This window comes from Eutrema salsugineum, unplaced genomic scaffold (assembly GCF_000478725.1).
Source record: "Eutrema salsugineum unplaced genomic scaffold, Eutsalg1_0 scaffold_10, whole genome shotgun sequence".
Lineage (NCBI taxonomy): Eukaryota > Viridiplantae > Streptophyta > Magnoliopsida > Brassicales > Brassicaceae > Eutrema > Eutrema salsugineum.
In genome coordinates, this window is record NW_006256908.1 from 1485520 (window position 1) to 1506904 (window position 21385).

Consider the following 21385-nt stretch of genomic DNA (forward strand, 5'->3'; position numbering starts at 1 on the left):
GTCAGTCCCAGTTTTGGGTTTGATGAACCCTTGCCAGACTGCTTCTTACGGGGAGAAATCAGAGCTTGAACCATCCTCTTTTTGCTAGTGCCTCCAACGAAAGATGAGCCTTTTATTATCTTCTTCCTATTTGCAGGTTTGTTCCCTTCATTTCCAACCTCAGTTCCTTCCATTACAGTGGCCATTATGGTCCCCATCTCACCGTTATTTGTCTCAGAACCCACACCAATGATATTCGTTCCGTCACGTTCAGCATCGGTTTCCCCAGAATTCACCAGGATTTCATCTTCTTCCTGTTCCAATAAGTCCTTCACCGCATCTGATTCCCACTGCAGTTCCCCTGGTTCGAATAGAGTAGCACCTTGCTCCACCAATTCACTTTTCCCTGTTGCATCCTCTTGAAAATTCTCCACCATCGTACCTTCAATCTCAAAATCCATGAGAGAGTCATCATTAGCTAATAAATCATCCCAATCATGATCTGTATCTTCTTTGTTTTCCAAATTGTTTTCCTCCATGGTTCTCATCAATTCCTCATTAACCTTTTCTTTCGTCTCTTGTGCCTCCGGAGCTGTTAATCCTTCGTCGTCAAAAACTAGGCTTTTCCTCACCTGTTTCCCTGTATTAAGAACCGCATCTGATGTATCTTTCCCTTTTGCTGCCATATCTGCGGCAGTATCCTCCAAGCTTCCACCAGTTTTATTGTTTTGAAATTCATCATCAATCTCTGCATTCCTGATCTTGGATACACCAGCCGTCGTTGTTGTTACCCGGTATTGTAGATCCTTTGGAGGAGCATAGTTTGTTGGTCTCCCACTTCTAGACGAACCTTCACCATACCGACGGTCTGTTCTTCCTTTGTGGTAACGGTAACTCTCTCCCATATGGGATTGTTTCACCCCCTCTTTTTGACCAAAAAGCTTCCCTTTACCTCTGTTTTGTCCGCCATGGAAGTGATTGGAGTTCACCTGAGTTGTGTGTGGAGTCATCGTAGTGATCCTCTTGCACCTTCTGTTCCGTATACACTGCTCGGTTTGGGCAGATCTTCTGATCATGACAGAGGCTGTAGCAGATTCTACAATAACCAAAGAGTTTCTCATACCTCAAAAAAACCGTATTTTCTTCTCCGCCATGAAACTCAACCACTGTTTCAAAGCATAGAGGCCGCAAACCGTTAATCACGACTTGGACTTTTCCATCGTCGAAATTCACCTCCTTGACGTCTCCTAGAGCTTTCCCGATGGTTCGGAACGTCGGGTCAGCCCAGAAGTGAAGTGGTACACCGATGACTTGTACCGAAAACATGATCGCTGAAGGATACGACAGATCGACAATTGGTGTCCACCGAACAATCGAGAGCATCCAGTAGTCGAAGTGGAAAGGCTTCATCTTCATGACCTCCCTAATGTCTTCTTCACTTTCAAAATCAAACTGAAATCTCCCAAGTCCCAGATCCGCACCAGCTACCCTTTCCTCCAGCTTCCAAATTCGTGGCAACATGTATAGAAGCATCTTCATATCTTTCGTCTCAACGACCATTCACCGCGGTCAGAGGTTACGCGACCGCGGCAAACCGGTGCTCGGCCGCGGTCAGAAAGACGCGGCCGCGGTCCATCATGCGTTTCCCGCGGTCAGAACACCTGGGACTGCGGGGGCTTATATCGCGGCCTGTTCCTGCTTCTCCTTGGTTCCTGCTGGGCCGAGCAGTCAGGGACCATCAGTCTTTTTGGTTTTTTCTGTTTTTTTTTTTATTTTTTTGGCTTTTTTGTTTTATAAAAATACCTGAAACTAAGAAAAAGAAAAAGATCAATAGAAAAAGAAAGAAAAATCCTAAAAAAACAATACCTAAATGGGTTGCCTCCCATTAAGCGCTTCTGTTTTAAGTCGTTTAGCTCGACTTTTGGTGTTGGACTTGGCTTAGTCGAATGAAGAAGACCTTGTCCTGAGACAAGTCTTTTTCGACATCTCCTTGCTTTTCCTAGCAGGTTCTTCGTCACACCAAAGCTCTTCTTCAAATTCTTCTGTTGCAGAACGTTTTCCTGCTTTGCTGTTGTATGGGACAGCTTCTGTGAAGACATCTTTGTTGATATTAGCAAACGAAATCCTCCGGTTTGGCCAGTCCATTATAGCTCCCGAAGTTGCTAGAAAAGACCATCCGAGAATCACTGGATATGTTGCGTCTCTCGTCTCGACAATGTAGAAGTCGACAGGCACTATGCAATCTCATATTCTCAAAGGAATTTCATGAGCTGTTCCTTGTGGCGTTGCATTGGAATCATCAGCTAGACTAATCTTTGCTCTAGTCCTGCGCAGGTGTTTAATACCAAGTCTGAAAGCAATTGCCTTGGACATCATGGTAAGACAAGCTCCAGAATCAAAAAGCACGTTTTTAAGCATTTCACCTCTAATAGAACAAGAGATGAGAAACTAACCTACACCTTCGATTTTTTGAAGTGTTCGAACAGGTTTACCTCTTCTGGCATGGTTGAACAAGTCTTCTATCTCAGGGATTGATTATATGCTCTCACAGAAGTAGTGGCCTATATGAAGTCCTTGCAAGCTCTGGCAAAGGTATTCCTTCAGGCAAATTTTGGACTACATCATTGAATTCGTCGAGCTTTTCTTTGCTGATTTTGGTGGTGTAGTGGCTGTGATATACTCATATTTTGTCATGTTTAGGATTGCATTTTTGTCCAAATATTGAGTCTCATGCATATATTTAGGTAGTTTTACATATATTTGTCTTTGCTTTTGTCTTAAGTTAGGAATTGCATTAGATCCTAGAGATTTTTGCACTTTTGGAGTGTTTACAGGTCATTTGGGGCTAATTGGGAGCAATTGGGACAAAAGCCATGGAGAGACCATCACCTTATGTGCATCAGACTCGGACAAGTGTTATGGAGCCGACAATCCTTCAACTTTATCACCTGAGAAGGAGGACTTTCACCACGATTCAGCCTCTGTAGTATTCATAGCGAATCCATAACGTCGAGTCTAGTTTCCATAACACTTGAGATCGTCCTATTTGAAGTTGTGAGCTGAAAGTTACGGCGATAAGAAGCAGTACATGTCTTGGAGCGGATAAAGGACCAAAGCAAGGCGCATCAAAGAACCGGTGGAACGGAACCCTTTCCGACGTCATCTGAACCCGAACCCTTCACCAAAGTTGGAGCTGAAGGAGCCATCTGGCTCATGGAGTTGACCGATCAAGGTTTGGACCAGTGAGAAAGGAGTTATGAAGGATTTGGTGCAAGCGGTCTACATTCATATCGAGAAGGAGTACCGACCAAAATCAGGTCGGTATTACCTTGGAACCTTGACGATTTTGGCTGGCTTTTGGAAGCCAAAATGCCAAAGAAATATCGACGTCCTGAAGCTATCCTTAACGCCGCACCGAGGTGAGTTCAGCCGGTGTAGCGCCTCGGTGTAACCACTTTCAAATTGCCGAAGAAATATCGACCTCCTGCACCGACGGAAATCTGGTCGATACATTCTCGAACCAGGACGTTTTTATGGGCCTTTTTGGGACCAATACCTAGTTTATTTTAGGTTGGCCTATCAAGAAACCCTACCTATATATATGTTTTAGTCATTATCTAGCAGACTAAGCTTTGTTTTCTCTTGTTTCTCTTTGCCTCTTTTGTGAAAACCCAGATTTTGTTAAGAGATATCTCAAGGATTTAATTAATCTTAATCTGTTTCTTATCATCTTTTCTTCTTATCTTTGCTTTTAATCATATTTAACATCACCTCTTGCAAAAGATTAGGTGTGTTAAGCATGACTAGTGAGTAGTCATCTTTTAAGCTTCTAGGTGTGCAGAGTAGGGTGCTTAGATGTTTGATTTATGATGTTTAGGTTTTAGATTCTCATTTCCTTTCCTTAGTTAGCTGTCCCTAATGCCTTATTTCCTTGAGAAAGTGAAATATGGGTTCATAGGCATTTCATGCACCAAAGGTGTTTATGCTTTGAATGCCATGGGAATGTTTGTTTGAAGCATAAATGACATATTAGAACTGTTTATTAATGCATATTGATCATCATTACCACTAATGAGAGTTATGTTTGAATGCTGATTAGTATAGTGGTCATTGTCTTGGGAAAGAAATGATCTTGCTTTGAGTTCTAAGTTGATTGGAATTTGAGATCATGTGATGCTTGCTTTATCTTTCTGTATAAGATTCAGTCTTTCTTAGATCTTATTTTGATGCACAAAGAGGCTGTCTGGTCATATTAGACTTGGAACCTTATGCTTGTTGATTGCTTATTCACTAATGGGAATTAGTCTTGATTAAATAATTTGCAAAGGGATTTCTGTCATGGGAATGAATTAATCTATTTTGGAAGTCTAGACTAAAGAATTGCAAGTGTTGTATTGTTTGTTTAGCATCATGAATTATGTATTGAAAGCACCCTGATCAATGATCACATCTAGAAGTTTAGCTTTATCTTTATTTGAATTTGAGCCTTTGCTTTGTTCTTGCTTGTTTTATTATATGCTTTTAGATAATCTTGGTTACCAACTCATCTGATTAGTTAGACTTGGATTAAGAATTGATCCTCATAGTCTTAGTGTCTAGAATCTCTCCATTTGGATTGATACCTCAAGTGCTACAATGACATGAGTAGTTGAGAAATTGATTAAGGATTGAAAAATTCCTGCTATCAATTTGGCGCCGTTGCCAATTGGGGATTCATTCTAGCATTAGGACTTTGGATCTTCTTGAGATCAAGTCATTTTCTTTTGTTTTACTGCTTACCTTTCAAGTGTTGTCTTTGTGTACGAACACCAGAAGTGAAGAAAGAAGACAAAGAGAAAGAGCTGAGCACATTGAGAGGTTGGGTATGGATCAAGGGCAACAGGCTCATGGTGGTAATGGAAACCACCAGGCTCAGCAAGAGGGTCCAGCACCACGTCCAATAACAGTTGTGGGAGCTGGTGATGAGGCCAATACTCAGGGTCAGAGACATGGGATTCAAGCTCCTACACCTGAAAACGATTTTGAGATCAAATCTGGCTTGATCAACATGGTGCAATCAAACAAGTTCCATGGCTTGGCAGTAGAAGATCCATTAGATCACATTGATAACTTTGATAGAATTTGTGATCTAACTAAGATGAATGGAGTGACTGAGGACAGTTTCAAGCTGAGGCTATTCCCTTTTTCTCTAGGAGACAAAGCTCATCAGTGGGAAAAGTCTCTACCTCAAGGATCAGTCACAACATGGGAGTAATGCAAAAGAGCATTTCTAACCAAGTTCTTCTCTTCATCAAGAACAGCAAGGTTAAGAAATGAAATCTCAAGTTTCATTCAGAAGAACCATGAATCATTTTGTGAGGCTTGGGAAAGATTTAAACGGTATACCATGCAATGCCCTCACCATGGATTCTCAGATGCTCAGCTGCTAAGTACCTTTTACAGAGGTGCTTTACCAAAGGTCAGACTCCTCTTGGACACAGCTTCAAATGGTAATTTCATGACCAAGGAAGTCAATGATGCCATGACCCTAGTGGAGAATGTAGCTCAGAGTGATGAGCTTTATGGATCAGACTTTGAAAGGAATTCAAGAGGAGCTGTGAGTGCTGAAGAGGAAAGGACAAGGAAAGACATCAAGTCTCTCAATGAGAAGCTAGACACACTTCTCTTAGCTTCTCATCAGTCAGCCAACTTTGTTAGAGATGTGAATCATGTGTTTTAAGACACATTTCAAAGGGAAGACATCACAGCTGAGGTGAACTTTGTAGGTGGCCAACAAGGTTACCAAAAGGGCTTTACCTACTACAAGAATCCCCCAAACCAGAACTTCTATCCTCAAAACACTCAACAACAAGGTTTTGTCCCTCCCCAACAACAAAGTCTCCAACAGAGCTCAGGGAATAAGGTTAAAGAAGTGCAGAACCTACTCCACCAAATCCTCAAAGGTCAAGCAAGTGGTGCCATGGACTTCAACAAGAAAATGGCAGAGATTAACAACAAGGTGGATTGCACTTATTCTGATCTTCTAACTCAACTTTCAACCTTGGCTTTCAAAGTCAAGACTCTAGAGAACAACAAGGGCTACTGCAGTTCTCAAGCTCAAAGATCTTTACCAAGGACATCAATTGCACATCAAACAGAATACTGCAATGCAATCCTCTCAAATGATGAGAATCATGCTGCTGTCCAAGAAATTGAGGATGTTCTCAATGGCAATGTCTCAAGTGAAAAATGCCTGACAAAAGATGAGGAGGACGCCATCATAGATGAGTTTGAGTTCCTGTTATGTGATCTCAATGAGGACATTGAGAAAGAAGGTAGGGAGGGAGCTTGTTTTGATATGATAAAGAATGATTCTGAGATTTCTGAAGGAAACGATCAGAGAATTGTTCAAGGAAGGACATCTGATGGAGTCTCTAGCACTGGTTCAACAAGGGTGAAACCCAAATTTATTCCCAAGCTAGGCAACCCAGGAAAGTTCTCCATCTCATGCTCTCTTGGAAACTTGAAAGTGGAGAATGCTTTGTGTGATTCTGGATCAAGCATCAGTGTAATGTCTTTAGACATGGTGGAGACACAACGGATCAAGAGTTTTAAGCATCACCCCATGTCAATCACCTTTGGAGATTCATCCTCAAAGAACCATATGGAATCCTTGAAGACTACCCATTGAAAATTGGTGAATGCACAGTTCCAACAGATTTTGTAGTTATGAAGATGAAGAAGACAAAAAACCTACCTCTTTTTCTTGGAACTCCATTTCTGAACACCACAGCAGCAAGGATGGACTTTGATACTCAAAGAGTGGTGCTTGCTAAGGTAGATGATGAAGTATCTTATCCTCTTAAGCCTCCCCTTGCTGGGTTTTGTGGAGTTATATCTGATGATTCTGATGAGTTGAAACTCTATGGGATGATGTATGTGGGGAGTATTGGAACTATAGAAGAAGCTCAACCCCTTGCATCTGTTGAGAAAAAGAAAGAATCCCTAATAAGACCTGATCTTGAGTTTGAAGGGGATTTCTTTAGTGATGATGAAGCTTGCTTGGAATCTCTATCTCCTACACCAAGTGAGAAGGAGATCAGCAGCAACAAAGGCAATGGCTCAGGGTCTCAAGACAAGAACCCACCAAGAACCAGACCATTCACTCTTGAGTCATCTTCTCAAGTCTTAACTCTCACTCCTTGGAAGTTTGATGGTGGACCTGTTGAATACAAGGTTAAAGGCAATGGAAGATCAAGACCATTTGCCAAAGTCAGAGCTATCCTCACACCAGAGTTCAAAGACAAAGGATCTGATGGTGTCCAAGAGCTGATGAACAAGGACCTCATGCTTGAATTCATGGACAAGACAAGGATTATCAAAGCTCCTCCTCTCCCTCACTAAAAAGAGTGTAAGAAGTCAAACTTAGTGACTTTAAACAAAGTGCTCTTGGGAGAAACCCTAAGCCTATCCTTATATATAGTTTCTTTTATTGCTTTCTTTGGTTGTTTTTAGGATGTTTTAATATTTTTTTCAAGTGTGTTCAGGTTTTAGAGAGGTCCAGGTGCAGTTTTGAAAGGATTGGAGAAGAGAAAGGATGAAAAATCGGCTGAGGAATGCATTCATATCGACATGATATCTCTTGGTGTGTTTGCTCGGTGTAAACAAGAAGGAGATGCCGAGAAAATATCGACCACCACACCGAGCAAAATGAGGTCGGTGCAGTGCAGAAGGAGCCAAGCCTTGTTCCACACCGACATGCTTTCATTTGGTGCACTTGCTTGGTGTAAACAGGAAGGAAAAGCCGAGAGAATATCGACCACCACACCAAGTAAAATGAGGTCGGTGTGGTGCATGAAGAATCCAAGTCTTGCTCCACACCGAGGAGATTCACCTCGGTGCAAGAAAGGAGAAAACTTAGAAGCACACCGACCTCCACACCGAGTTGATTCATGTCGATATGACTGCAAGAACGCTTCAAAGATTGAACGCAACGGATCGTTTACAGAGCGATTTGGCCTTTGACGTCTTCATAAGTATTGTAGACAATTGAGATAAATTTCCAATGAAGTTTGAATAAGGCCATTCGGATCAGTGGTTAGAAAGTTAGACCTGTTCGAACGCGCGCTTGTCTCTCAGCCGAAATACAGACTGAACCATTGTGACTCAAAGAACCAGTCGGAAGGGGGCATTACACTCAGAAACAGTCTCGGAGCTCTTTACAAAAGTTGTAGAAGATTTAGTCAGTGATCCAATGAAGCTAATCTCGAATCATTCTGATAAGTGTTTCGGAAGATAAGTCGATTCTTGCTGAGCATATGTCGATACTACCTTGGCGCCCCCTTGTCTCAAGTTATCCATAGGACTGTCCAAGCAATTTCAAAGCTTCAGCTACATCCAGGTGTCTCACACTGACAATTAAGGAGTCTCATCTTCAACCAAATAGGCCCAAAATCTCCAGCCCAATCTCCAAGCCTTTAAAGAGGTAACACTCCAACTTGTACATAGAATTTAGAATAGCTTCTTTTCTCTTTTGCATTTTGAATTTTTGCTTTTCACTTCTCTCTTATGCTTTTATAACACAAGGGACTGTGTTATCTAAATGTGGGGGAGGGGTTTTGTGTCTACTAATCATGTTTGTTCTTTTCTTATTTTTCAGCTCCATATTGAGTCTTATCTTGCATTCATCTATGTGCATATAAAAACAAAAAACAAAAATTTGAAAAAAAAAAAAATCTGAAAATTTTAACACAAAAAATGATCATGTAGTTGCATTCACATTTTTTAGGATTGAGTCTAGTTTGCATCATATAGGTTGCATCTTGCTGGGAGTAATTATAGTTTTTCCTTGAGAGTACATCACTTTGAAAATTTGGACCAAATATGCTTGTGAAATGATTTCTGTGCTTGCAAAGCTTGAAATGATCTGAATCTGAGAAGCAAGTTTGAATTGAACTCAACTCTAATAAGTGAAAACCTTGAACTTGACTTGAAATTATCTTGTGATGCATTGTTTGAATAAGCTTGTGGATACCTATATATATATTTGAGCTAGAATCCTGTTTTTACCATCCTCTTCCTTAGCTCAAATAGCTGAATCTGCATAATAGATCAGTTTTCCTCACCCTGAACCCATCCTTCTTTCAAGCCAATTGTTTGTGTGTGATTGAGAGGCCACCTTGGACCAAACTTAGCAGAAAGTGTTAGGTTTAGGGTGACAAGGGCAAGTCTCATTGAGTGGTAAGTTCCATCATCAAGGAGCTGAGAGATTTGGCGAGAACTAAGTGTGCGGGAATACTTGTTGGTGAGTGGAAAAAGGAGAGATGAGTGGAAATAAAAGGAGAATGGTGAGAACTAGGGGATAGAAAAAGAAAAGAAATCAGTCTTGGAGTTTTGAGTCAAATAAAGTGAGCTCTAGTGTTTTGAAAAGAAAGAGTCTAGCCTCTAAGTGAAAAGAAAAGAAAAGAAGCCAAAGAGCTCAAATGTTTTAAAAAGAAAGAAAAGAAAAAGAGGCTAGAGGTTACAAAAGAAAGTGAAAAAGAGTTGTGTAAAGTTTGAACTCCAAGACTTGTGTATGAAAAGAAAAAGAGAATCCCCTAGCGAAAGAAGAATGAGTGTGAAAAGTAAGCAAGTGAGGAAACTTTGAGTAGAGTGTGGGGTGGGATGATTCCTTGCCCTTGTATGCATATGTTGCCTTTTACCTTTAGCATTCTGCCAAAGTTTGGTCATTCATAGAGAGATCCTTTTGCTGCATTGAACCCACTTAGGCATTGATAAGATCATTTTAGTCTCATAACCTCACCCTAGCCAAACTCTGTTTGTTTAAACAATGCATCATTTGATCCACTTGGTAAAAAGCTTAATGAATGTTAAAGAGTTGAGGAATAGGAGAACTTGTGGAGATTACTGTTGAGTTGATACATCAAAGTATGGTTTTGCATTGCATATTGAGCATGAACTTGAATTCTCTTAGTGGTCACTTCTCTCAAAGGAAATATGAATTCCCATGCATTCAACCTCTCTCTCTCATTTTATCTTGTTTGCTTGAGGACAAGCAAAGGACAAGTGTGGGGGAGTTGATAGGATGGCATTTTTGTCCAAATATTGAGTCTCATGCATACATTTAGGTAGTTTTACATATATTTGTCTTTGCTTTTGTCTTTAGTTAGGAATTGCATTAGGTCCTAGAGAGTTTTGCACTTTTGGAGTGTTTACAGGTCATTTGGGGCTAATTGGGAGCAATTGGGACAAAAGCCATGGAGAGACCATCACCTTATGTGCATCAGACTCGGACAAGTGTTATGGAGCCGACAATCCCTCAACTTTATCACCTGAGAAGGAGGACTTGCACCACGATTCATCCTCTGTAGTCTTCATAACGAATCAAGAGGGTCGAGTCTAGTTTCCATAACGGCGATAAGAAGCAGTACATGTCTTGGAGCGGATAAAGGACCAAAGCAACGCGCATCAAAGAACCGGTAGAACGGAGCCCCTGCCGACGTCATCTGAACCCGAACCCTTCACCAAAGTTGGAGCTGAAGGAGCCATCTGGCTCATGGAGTTGACCGATCAAGGTTTGGACCATTGAGCAAGGAGTTATGAAGGATTTGGTGCAAGCGGTCTACATTCATATCGAGAAGGAGTACCGACCAAAATCAGGTCGGTATTACCTTGGAACCTTGACGATTTTGGACCCAACAATATATACCCCCATCAAAAATCCCTTAGACCCAACAATAAAACTTTCAGACATGATAAACGAAATCAAAAACATAGTATTAAAAGGTAGAATAGAAATCGAAATTGAAAAGAAAGAACAAGGGTTCAAGAGACAGATCTCTCTCTCCCTAAAACCTAAAAACAAAGCTTAAAGTAACATTTCTGTAAAGAATTTCGTCTCTCCTCTTCTCTCTTTAAAAATGACCTAAATGACATGTATTTATAGTCTCCAATACTCTCTGGTTTCTAGGGTTCCAGAATTGAGGCTGGAAAAATGATACGGGCTTTGGAAATGGGCATTCAAAGTCGGAGTTAGCTGGCCGCGGTCGGGATGTGTGTGAGAGTGGGGAATGGGTGGCTGGCCGCGGTCGCGGTGGTTGTGACCGCGGGGTATGGTCTGTTGGCCGCGGGTGGAAACGCTTGCCGGCTGGTTTACGGGACATTTTGCTCTTCGCGTATCTTTTGATTGAACCGTTGGATTGCCAAGCTGTAAAGTGTGCTGGAAAACTGATACTTCCATCTTTAAGATCTCCAAATTTGAGCTGGATCAGACGGTGAGAAGGCCTTCAATCGGGGGTGAACTTCTGACGGTTTGACTCTGAGCTGAAATCTGGTATTCTATCCATTTTGTTAAGCTTTTTCCTAAGTTACCTGAAAAGAGTCTTGGAACTACAAATACTAGAAAAACGTAATAAAAGTACTTAAAAGCAATTAAAAACATAGAAAAAGTATTTCAAAACGATCCATAAAGTGGTCAAAATACGGTGTTATCAGATTCAACCCAGAAAATGAAAATCTCTCTTACAAAGTTTAGGTTTTTCACAAAAGAGGCAAAGAAAACAATGAGAATAATGCTTAGTCTTCTAGATAATGCCTAAAACATATATATAGGTAGGGTTTCTTGCTGGGGCAACCTAGGACAAACTAGGTTTTGGCCCAAAAAAGGTCCACAAAAACGTCATGAAGCGAGAATGTATCAAGGTGATTTTTGCCGGTGTAGGACGTCGATATTTCTTCGGCGATTTGAGGCTGGGTACACCGAGACACTACATCGGCTGAATTCACCTCAGTGCGGAGTCAAAGATAGGTTCAGGGGATCAATACCGAGCAGAATTCAGTCGGTGCAGGACGTCGATATTTCTTCGGAAATTTGGCTTCCAAAAGCCAGCCAAAAACGTCAAGGTTCCAAGGTAATACCGACCAGATTTTGGTCGATATTCCTTCTCGATATGAATGTAGACCGCCTGCACCAAATCCTTCATAACTCCTTGCTCACTGGTCCGAACCTCGATCTTCCACTTCCACGAACTAGATGACGTCCTTAGATCCAGGTTTGGTGAAGGGCTCAACCCCGTATGACATTGGCAAAGCCCCCATCTCCTCGGTTCTTTGAGGCGCATCGCGTAAGAGCTGATCGGGCCGCGAGACATGTGTTCCTTCCGATGGCAATATCTCCCAGCCCACGGCTTAAAATCGTCTGATTCCAAGTGTTCAGGAAACTAGATTCATTCTTCTTGATTCTTTATGAAGACAGCGGAGGTTGAGTCGCATTGCAAGTCCTTCGTCCCACGTGATCAAAATGAGGGTCTTGTCTGCACCAAACCATCTGTCCGAGCTGCTGTACACAGGTGAGGATTCCTCCATGATCCCAGCTCCAAGTTGCTCCCAAAAGTCTCCAAATGACCTGAGAACACTCCAAAAATGCAGGACACTCTAGGACCTAATGCAAATCTTAAACAAAGCTAGAACCAAAGACAAACTCTAATAAAACTAGCTAAATGTATGCATGAGACTCAATATTTGGAAAAACAAATGCAGTCCTAATCATGACAAAATATGAGTATATCAATCGCCTCGTTCCTTTTGTCCTGCTCGTCGATTTTCTTCATCAACATAGCCATCATGTTTTGCATCTCCTCTTGGGTTTCGGTTGTCGCCGTTGTTGTGCCCGATGGTGGAGCGTCCTTCTCCGCGCCGTTGTCGTTGTTGTTGTTGTTGTCGTCGGGGGTGTTGCTCGCCATGTTCTTCAGATCTTAAAGTCTTGTTGATTTAGAGTAAAAAAATTTCGATTCCCCACAATCGGCGCCAAATTGTGTAAGCCAAAACTCGCATAACCAAAAAATTTGTTAAGGAAAACTTAAGGGATCCGAAATTTCTAGGGTTTATCACAAGAATAGTAAGATCGAAGGAAGGTTTTTATTGCTGTGAAAGTCTTTAGTCTTTATTGATTAGGGTTGCAAAAGTTACATAATGAATCGCGTACATCGTCTATTTATAATAATTCTCTAAACCGCCTAGCCGAGAATCTCGGGAGAGATTTTCAGAATATTTCCTTATAGCTTCGTGCGGCTGCCGTCACGATACTTTGCCTAGGGTTTTTATGGGTTTTAATCCTTCCAGGCTTTGGTTCGGCCCATCTGAACAACCGGCTCGACCCAACATAGGAGAAAACGGCTCGGCCCATTCCTCATCTTGCACAGCTCGGCCCATTCTTCGTTCTCTTCACGGCTCGACCCGTCTGTCTTTGTCCGCGGCTCGGCCCACTCGCCTTGATGAACATGGCTAGGCCCACTTGTTTCATACGTCGGCTCGGTTCATGTCTGGCGGGAAGCTGCTCTCGCTAAATCGGTTTTCTTCGGTACTTGGTCATTTTCGAGATGGTTTGATCAAGGAGGGGTGAAACCGACCCCAACAATCTTGATCGTGGAATTAGTTTCAAGACAATCGGAGTCATGTGATGAAAGTTATCTCTACCGGAAGACGAGTTGATCAGTACGAGCCCGAGGAGTTGCGATACACGCTAAGTGCTTCTTCGAGCCTCGGCATCATTACCTCAACATTGTTTAGGCCGTGGCTCGTCCCCTGAACCTCTTTGGACTATACCTCGTGCTAACTCCTCGGTGTATAAGGATCGAGGAATGCATGCTGGAGAAGCAAAGCTGAAAACGGCTAAGTGTTGGACGTGAACCTCGGTTTCAAGACCCCTATATTGCATGTCAGACTTCATCTGCCTGAATCCCTCGACTACCAAGCCCCTCAGCACTGCATGCCGAGGTCCCTTGTCACAAACCCAGAATCAAGAACAAGTTGACTCGGAGAATGCACGTAAAGATGGATTGAAGACTAGGGTTCATGCATGTTCTTGACGTGTTCTTCATGAGATCTTCATCTTGATCTTTGCTCATGTGCACCCATCGGCATCAAGACCTCGGCTTCACTCTTTCACACACCGAGGTGCTCACCCGAAGACCCAAGAAGAACGTTCAGTACCCGGTTTGTTTCAGACTGACCCGTAACATTTATCCCTCACTATAAATAGATTTTAGGACCAAAAACCTAATCATCTTTTATCTTATCTTATTTCCTGCCTGTTTTAGCTGTAAGAACTTGCCTCTTTTGGGAAACTTGACTAATCTAATCCGATATCTCGTTTTCACGTGAAGATCTTGTTCTCTTTCATTTCTTTTATTCACCAGCATCAAAGCTTCTAATCTTGACCAGCTACACGCCTTGCAAAAGATTTAGTGAGCTCGTTATGATTAGTGAGTAGTCCATTTAAGAGGTTTTGGATAGGTAGATTAGGTTGTATCCATGATAGATTAGCGAGTTTAGGGGTATAGTTTGCATGTTTCATTCCCTAGCTGATCAGCTCTCTAAGCTGGATCCAAGCACATCACTTGCGGTCCAGATCTAGGACGTTCCTCGCATCAAAAGTTTTTGAGGAAATGTCTGAACCAATCGGTTAGGGGTTTAAGAGTCTTTTATCGCGAGAGTGATAGTTTGTTCTTCTTAAACAACTTATTGAACTGGATTTTAAAGCTGACTGATTTATGCTTCTCAAAAGGGATTTTGGTATGAAAGAGGATCAGTTTAGATGTTTAATACCTTCATGAGAGGATTAACATATTTTTAGTTCATGTTAAATGAAAGTGCTTGATAATATTGATTCAATAACTCGCTAGTTTAGCTTGGAAACACCCGAGTCCTTTATCCTGTCTAAAGCCTCTGCCTTTATCATCTATCATCATCATCCGATCATTTGCTTGTTTACTTATTATCAGTCGCATCTTCATCTAGTCTAAATATCATCGCTTGCTTTATTTTTGTTCTTTCTTGCATTTCCAGTAGATTAGTTACCAAAAACCTTGCTTGATCATCTTGACTTAAGATTACAAGTAACATAGATTAGTGCCCCTCCACAAGCTTGGTTTGATAACCCCTTGTACTACAAGACAGGGATTGATACCTCAATAAAGAGCTCAAAATCTCTTAGTTATCAATTGGCCCCGTTGCCGGGGACCAGCAAGCACAGCAAGTTCCTCCGCCTCCACCACCAGCTCAGAGACAGCCTCCTCCGGTATTTGTTGGAGAAAATGGCCGAGCAAATGCACATCAGTATAGAGCCGGGATCTAGGCACCACCTGTGCAAAACAACAACTTCGAAGTTAAAGCCTTCCTGCTCAATATGGTGCAGAACTCCAAGTTTCACGGTTTGCCCGGAGAGGATCCTCTAGAGCATCTAGATCAATTTGATCGAGTTTGCGACCTGACAAAGATAAACGGGGTATCAGAAGACAGCTTCAAGCTACGCCTGTTTCCATTCATTCTTGGTGATAAAGCACACCAATGGGAAAATAATCTCCAGAGGGGCTCTATACAAACGTGGGAACAATGCAAACTCGCCTTCTTATCAAAGTTTTCCTCCACATCTAGAACGGCTAAGCTGAGAAATCAAATCTCTAGCTTCACACAACACACCAATGAAAGTTTTAGTGAAGCTTGGGAGAGATTTCAAAGCTATATCAACCAATGTCCACACCACGGCTTCTCCGAGGCATCCCTCCTGAGTACTTTATACTGAGGTGCACTTCCAAAGATAAGGAACCAACTTGATACAGCTTCAAACGCAAACTTTCTTGGGAAGGAGATAAACGCAGCAATGGAGCTTATGGATAACCTTGCGAAGTCTAATGATACATATGGAGAGGATTTCGATAGAGCTAACCGATCTGATGGGTCTAGTAAAGAGTTGCGAATGGAGAAAGACATCAGGGAGCTACAGAGAAAACTTGACAAAGTTCTCATGGCTACACAAAAGCCAATACACTTTGTAGAGAGTTTGATGAGCAAGGGCCGAGCTTTGACAATGTTAATGAGGATGGTCTCACACAAGAAGAGCTAAACTACATAGGGAATCAACAAAGATATCAGAGGTTTAAAAACTTTGGGAACAATCAGAACCTCTCTTACCAAACCCCAATGTAGCCAATCCTCAAGATCAAGTGTACCCTGCTCAACAACACCAACAAAACTATGCTCCTAAAGCTCCATTTCATAACAGCTTTCAGCCCAAGCAACAGTTCAATGGGCAAAAACAGAGTTATGGCCAGCAGAAGCAACCGGCTCAAAGCAACAACTTCAACAGCCAACCGCAGCAACACAAGTTTCCACCAGGGTTCAGTCCACAACCGATGGGTCAACAACAACAGCACCAAAAAACGGCTCAGAATCAGATGGGACCTGGCCTCTGTGGGCTTCTACAGCAGCTGTTACAGGGTCAGCAACGAGTTGAGAGCCAGCACGCGACAATGCAACAGAATATACGGGAGCTTAAGCAGAATCGTTAAGAGGTCCGGCTTTACCTGGCAAGCCGAAACCTAACCCAAAGGAGTATTTGAACGCCATCATTTTGAGGAATGGAAAAGAATTACAAGCTCCAGCACCTAAGACAAAGCTCATTGAGGACAATGAGCAAATTGGTGGGGAGGCAGCCTCAAATGATGAGCAAGAAGATGACGTTTTGGAGAAAGAACCGGTTAAAGATAAGGGTAAAGAGGTATAGAGGACACCTGAGCTTGAAAAGCCTTAGGTTCCACCAGCTCCTTATCAGCCTAAGATACCATTTCCAGGGCGTTTCAAGAAGCAAATCCTAAACAAAGCCAAGGCAGTCTTTGAAAAACACTTGGAGAATACGAAAATGGATTTGCTGATCATAGATGCTTTCTTAGCTATACCACAACTTGTAAAGTTTCTAAAGGATGCCATTCTTAACAAGACAAAGGAGCTCCAGGGTATGGTAATATTGAGTCACGAATGCAGCGCCATCATTCAAAGGAGGTCCATACCAAGAAAGCTATCTGATCCGGGCAGTTTTACTTTGCCGTGTGCAATAGGTCATTTGAAGTTCTCAAGTTGCTTGTGTGATCTAGGAGCTTCTGTGAGATTGATGCCCTGTTCGGTGGCCAAGAGACTGGGGTTTAAGAGCTATAAGCCGGCAAAGATCACCCTTGTGTTAGCTGATAGATCAGTGAGATTACCGGTGGGATTACTTGAAGATTTACCTTTGAGAATTGGTGAAATAGAGATCCCCACGGGTTTCATAGTTCTTGAGATGGATAAGGAGCCTGTTGACCCCATCATATTGGGAAGACCCTTCTTGGCAACAGCAGGAGCGATCATTGACGTGAGATGAGGCATGATCGAGTTGCACATCGGTTCTGAAACCATGAAGTTCGATGTAAAAGAAATGATGAAGAAACCGACCATTGGAGGTCAGGTTTTCTATTTTGAAACCATGGAGGAGCTAGCTGATGAGCTCCTTGAAGAGTTAAACACAGAAGACCCACTACAAGTGGTCTTGACACGGGAACAAAGCGAGCACGGGTTCTTGAACGATGAAAGCGAGGTGTACAAGCGTCTCTTGGACTAACCGAAAGAACTTGAAGCTGAAACAAGGTTTGTGGAGCTCAAGAAGAGTGGCCTCGGCATTTTAGACATCGGGGAGTTCAAGACTGTTGGGGAGACACCTCGGGATATCATGGCCGTGACATCTTATGCCGAGGTTAGTGGTAAACCGTGCGAGAAAGAAAAGACCGAGGGAGCTGTTCCGAGGCAATGCAGTTTCGATGTTGATTGGAATGAGGCTGATGGACCCCTTCTTGAGCTCAAGCCTCTACCAATAGGGCTGAGGTACGCTTCTTAGGCTCAAACTCTTTAAGTCCCGTAATCATCAATGATAACTTGTTAGAGCGCATGAAGAGAGTGCATTGCTTAGCGAGCTTAGAAAGTTCAGGAGAGCCATATGGTACTCTTTGCCCGATATTAGAGGCATCTCTCCTGACATATGCACCCACAGGATACACCTATAAGACCAAGCTATGTCTTCTATTGAGCATCAACGACATCTTAACCCGAACCTCAAGGAGGTGGTTAAGAAGGAGATACTCAAGCTTCTTGAGGCAGGGATAATATACCTAATCTCTGACTCAAGGTGGGTATCTCCTGTTCACATTGTGCCCAAGAAAGGTGGGATCACGGTGGTAAAAAGTGAAAAGGATGAGCTTATAGCCCAAAGAACCATCACCGGTCATTGTATGTGCATTGACTATAGAAAACTGAATTCTGCTTCTAGGAAAGATCATTTCCCTTTGCCATTCATTGATCAAATGCTTGAGAGGCTAGCTAATCATCCTTATTTTTGTTTTCTTGATGGGTACTCAAGTTTCTTTCTAATCCCCATAGATCCCCGAGATCAAGAGAAAATAACATTTACATGCCCTTATGGCACTTACGCTTATAGACGCATGCCTTTTGGTCTTTGTAATGCACCTGTAACCTTTCAAAGTTGCATGATACATATCTTCTTTGACCTCAATGAAGAGAAATTGGAGGTGTTCATGGAGATGACTTTTCTGTCTATGGCTCCTCTTTCTCCGATTGTCTTTCTAACTTGTCTCAGGTTTTAAAGCGATGTCAGGAGCACAGGCTTGTCTTGAATTGTGAAAAGTTTCATTTCATGGTTCAAGAAGGGATCGTGTTGGGTCACAAGGTCTCGGAGAAGGGCATAGAGGTGGATAAGGCAAAGATCGAGGTAATGGTGAATCTACAGCCTCCGAGTTTGGTCAAGGGTATAAGAAGCTTCTTGGCGCATGCTGGCTTCTACAAGAGGTTTATCAAGGACTTCTCAAAGATAGCCCGGCCTTTAACAAGGCTCTTGTGCAAGGAAGTAGAGTTTTTGTTCGATGATGAATGCATGGAAGCGTTCTTAAAGATCAAAGAGGCTTTGGTGAGTGCTCCGATCGTCCAAGCTCCCGGCTGGTCTTTGCCATTTGAGATGATAACAGATGCATCAGACTATGCCGTGGGAGCTGTCTTGGGGCAGAAAAAGGATAAAAAGCTCCATGTGATATATTACGCAAGCCGCAGATTGGACTCTGCTCAAGAGAAGTACGCAACCACAGAAAAATAGATGATAGCCATTGTATTTCCGTTTGATAAATTCAGGAGCTATCTTGTGGGAACAAAGGTCGTTGTCTATACAGATCACGCAACCTTGAGATAGCTCATGACAAAGAAAGATGCTAAGCCAAGGTTGCTCAGATGGGTTCTTTTGCTTCAAGAGTTTGATATGGAGGTGCTTGACAAGAAATGTATTGAGAATGGAGCTGCCGACCATCTCTCAAGACTGAGAATCAAATCAAAAGTACCTCTAGATGATGCTTTGGCCGAAGAACATCTCATGTTAGTCAAGTCTTACTTGGAGGTAGAGGAGGCCAACAAGATCAGAGAAAGAAGCCTCCCATGGTTTGCGGATCTTGTGAACTACTTGTCATGCGGTTTAGAGCCACCAGAGTTAGATTCCTACCAGAGGAAAAAGTTCTTTAGAGATGTGATGAGGTATCATTGGGATGAGCCGTATCTATACGTGCTTAACAAGGACCATCTCTATAGAAGATGTCTAGCTGAAGAGGAGATTCACCCGGTGTTGCAAGAATGCCACGGTTCAGCGTACGGCGGTCACTTAGGGGCTTTCAAGACGGTGGCCAAGGTTCTACAGAGTGGTTTTTGGTGGCCGACTATGTTTAAGGACGCTCAGAGTGTTGTCTCAAGATGTGAGGCTTGTCAAAGGCGCGGTAACATATCCAAGAGGAATGAAATGCCTCAGAACCTGATTCTTGAAGTCGAAGTCTTTGACTGTTGGGGCATTGATTTCATGGGTCCCTTTGTAAGCTCATACAGGAATCAGTATATACTTGTTGCTGTGGACTATGTGAGCAAGTGGGTAGAAGCGGTTGCATCTCCAACCAATGATTCAAAAGTTGTGGTTAAGCTCTTTAAGAGCACCATTTTCCCAAGATTTGGAGTCCCAAGGGTAGTTATCAGTGATGGAGGTAGCCATTTCATCAATAAAACTCTTGAGATTCTTTTAAAAAAGCATGGAGTGAAACACAAGGTGGCTACCCCCTTATCATCCTCAAACAAGCGGTCAGGTGGAGGTCTCAACCCATCAGATCAAAGCAATTTTGGAGAGGACTGTGAGCTCAGCTAGGAAAGATTGGAGCAAGAAACTTGACGATGCTTTGTGGGCTTACAGGACCGCTTACAAAACACCCATTGGCACCTCACCATTCAACTTGCTCTATGGTAAAAGCTGTCATTTACCGGTTGAGCTGGAGTACAAGGCCTTGTGGGCAGTGAAGCTTTTGAATTTTGATATCAAGACAGCTCAGGAGAAGAGGGTTCTACAGCTTCATGAACTTGAAGAGATCCGGTTAGACGCTTTTGAAAGCCCTAAAATCTACAAGGAAAGAACCAAGGCGCTCCATGACAAGAAGATACACAAGCGAGAGTTCAAAGAAGGGGACCAAGGGCTGTTGTTTAACTCGAGACTTAAGCTATTCCCTGGTAAATTGAGATCTAGGTAGTCCGGACCGTTTAAAGTTCTTGAAGTAAGACCGTATGGAGCCGTTGTATTAGAAGGAAAAGATGGTAATGGCTTTGTTGTGAACGGTCAAAAAATCAAGCATTTCTTGGTAACCGAAACAAGAGAGGGAGCTACCTCAGTTCCTCTTCTTGAACCCGAAACTGCCTGAAAAGGTAAGTGAAGTCAAACTTAGAGACGTTAAACAAAGTGCTCTTGGGAGACACCCCAAGCTTATCCTTGTATATATTTCGTTTTAATCTTTCTTTTTCTTTTATTTGAAGCTTTTTGAAGGGTTTGTTAAGTGTTTCAGGTTTAGACAGTGTTCTGAGAGTGAATCTTGAGAGAAAGAAGGCCAGAAAACTTGTAAAAGACACGGCCTTGTGTTTTAAGACATGAGTCTTAGTAGCCTTGGTATCGACCCTCGGCATGATGATGCCTTGGTCACCTTTTACCGAGTGAAAGCTTGAGAACCGCGGTTAAACTCCTCGTCTTATTAACACCGGGGCCGTTTGGTGAAAAGGAGATCTTGAAATGACTAAGTGTGGGGGAAAAACCCCGGTGTAAACACCTTGGTATAAATATACCGAGGGTCAATGTTCACAAGAAACGGTTAAACACCTCGATCTGAGGCCGCGACCTGTTTACACCGAGGCCGAGTCACTTTTTAGCCCAGGCACCAAGTATTCTTTGTCAAAACAAGTGCCCTTGGCATGATGCCTTCGTGATGGAGCATACCGAGGTGCCTAGTAACGAAAAAGAAAAAAAACAAGAACACTTGGGACACTTAAGTCAAAGTAGAAGGTTTAAGCGGTCAATGGAAAAGACTTGAGGGCCACGAGGAACTAGATGAGTAGTTCTAGTGTGGTGTGTTTTCAGAGATGGAGGAAGATTTCATTGTTTTAAGAATTATTGTTAGCATGAGCTTTAAGTCCTCGGTCTGGTGCCCTCAGGGTGGAACACATTGAGGCCGCTCGTGTCAACTTAAGAAAACTGAGTCCAGACCGT

General features: G+C 42.6%; 2 non-coding genes across 2 annotated transcripts; both read right to left on the reverse strand.

Moving 5' to 3' along the window:
• Positions 1–5281: 5281 nt before the first annotated feature.
• Positions 5282–5388, reverse strand: LOC112081707. Its single transcript, XR_002896629.1, has one exon. It is a non-coding gene; the product is annotated as a small nucleolar RNA R71 (small nucleolar RNA).
• A 10009-nt stretch (positions 5389–15397) lies between these two features.
• LOC112081669 lies at positions 15398–15504 on the reverse strand. The gene has a single exon (XR_002896591.1). It is a non-coding gene; the product is annotated as a small nucleolar RNA R71 (small nucleolar RNA).
• Between the last annotated feature and the right edge of the window lie 5881 nt (positions 15505–21385).